Source organism: Elaeis guineensis, chromosome 2, assembly GCF_000442705.2.
Source record: "Elaeis guineensis isolate ETL-2024a chromosome 2, EG11, whole genome shotgun sequence".
Taxonomy (NCBI): Eukaryota; Viridiplantae; Streptophyta; class Magnoliopsida; order Arecales; family Arecaceae; genus Elaeis; species Elaeis guineensis.
The window spans coordinates 82158391-82160699 of NC_025994.2; positions in this window are offsets into that span (position 1 = coordinate 82158391).

Below are 2309 nucleotides of genomic sequence, written 5' to 3' on the forward strand. Positions count from 1 at the left end.
CCATTGTTTGCTTCAAGGGTAATGAATTGAGTTTTATCATCCATCATGTACCTTGAGCAGTCACTATCAAGATATTATCTTCTTTTTCTTTCATTGGCTGCAAGATGCACCTCCTCTTCTTCTACCATGAGATATAGATTAATCAACTCGTAATTTTTCTCATCGAAGCTTGAGTCATCACTATCGCTCTAGGTGGCCATCATAGTTTTTTTTTAATCTTTTTTATGAATTTCTTGAGGAGAAGGTAGTCGACTTTGAAATATTCAAACTTCTTATATTCATAACACATAGGCCCCTCCTTTTTTTCTTTTTTCTTGCTTGACTATTGTTTGGGAAAGATTTTTTTCTGACATTTTGCCTCTTTTTCTTCATAAATCTTTGAAATTCTAGGTGACAAGAGCCATATCATCATCCTCATCTTCATCATTCAATTCTTTACATTCTTCCTCATCCTGACTTAGGGACAATGGTCTTCTTTTTCTTTACTTCCTCTTCATTATTTTGCTTTATAATCAGTGCATGAGTCATGAGTGACCAAGTAATTCTTCCAAAGATAGAGTATTGAGATCTTTAGCTTCTTAAATTGCTTCACCTTTGCCTTCCAAGCTCTAGAAACTAACCTAAGAATTTAATGAATTAGCTCACTGGTAGAATAAGATTTTCCTAGGCTCTTAAGACCATTAACAATATTAATGAATCTAGTAAATATTTTGGTTATGATTTTTTATTTTATTTTAAATAATTTATTTTTATGCACAAGCATATTGATTTTAGATTCTTTCACTTGATTGGTACCCTTATGGGTAACCTTTAATCTATCACATATTTTCTTAGCAAAAATATAAATAAAAATTTTATTGAATTTATTTGCATCTAATGAGCAATATAGAACATACATAACTTTAGCATTTAATTGAACCATCCTCTTATCTAGATCATCCAAATTTTTTTCGAGTTTGGAAGCGACAATGCCATCTATTATGATTTTGAGTGTCTGTGAACTAGTGATTATGATACTCTTAGGATTATAATCAAGTGTTTGAATGAATATGTGCATGCATGCTTTCCAATATATATAGTTTGTGCCATTAAACAAACAGGGTCTATTGATAGATTGCCCTTCAGTAAAAGATGCACTAATTTGAGTTGCCATTTGATCTTTAACTCTTGATCATTAGATTAGATCAATCTAAGCACCAAGCTTTGATACCACTTATTACCCAAAGAGACACCTATGAGGGGGCATGAATTAGATTTTTCAAAAATTCAAACTTTGTGTGCACAATTTACAATCTGTGTGAAGTATGGTGGAAGAATGCTAAGCTACATATGAAGCAAAGATGCAAATATGAAGCAACCAAGAACACCAAATATACACAAACAAACACCATTGTTAAGTCTCAACTCAGTCTAGAGGGGGAATGAATAGATTGAGTCTAAGTAAAAGCTTAAACACTTTGGCAATATTTAAAATAATGATAATCAAAAAATAATAAGAGAAGTAACAGAGAGAAAAAGAGGGATACAAGGATTTATCATAGTTCACAACTCAATCTAAGTTGTTACATCCACTCCAAAGGATTTAACCTTAGATTTTTTTTGACTATGAATAGCAGCAAATTACACCAATAGCAGCGAATTACAACAACAATAGCAAATACAACAGCATCAACAAGCTACAGCAATAGCAATAAGTAACCTATGGAGACCCAACTTAAATCAAGTTGAGCAAAGCTCTCTCAAGCTAACTTGTCTCTACAAGATTGATTTGATGAACATTGGAGAACTTTCTTTTTTAATTTGATTTAATCTTCAATGATTGCAGGAATCACTCAAATCTGATTTGATTTCTAATGACTCATGATTTGCTTATATGTTTCCTCTTCAATTTGATTTGATTTTCTAAATTTGATTTGATCTTCAACGATTGCGTAAATCACTAAAATCTAATTTGATCTTCAATGACTCATGATTTGCTAGTCTATTTCCTCTTTAGTTTGATTTGATTTGATTTGCTGTGTGTTTCCAAATCATCTTTTGAAAAATTTTTCTTCCATACTCAAATCTAATTTGTTGTGTGTTTCCAAATTAGTTTTTGAAAAACTTTCCTTCTGGACTCAAACCAGATTTGCTATGTGTTTCCAAATCATCTTTTAAAAAACTTTCCTTTTGTACTCAAATCTAATTTGCTATGTGTTTCCAAATTAATTCTAGCTATTTGTATTTGAAATTCTCAATCTTCTTTGATTCTAGAGAAATCTTCTTTGATTCTATATTTAAAATTCTAATCTCAATCTTCTTTGATTTTA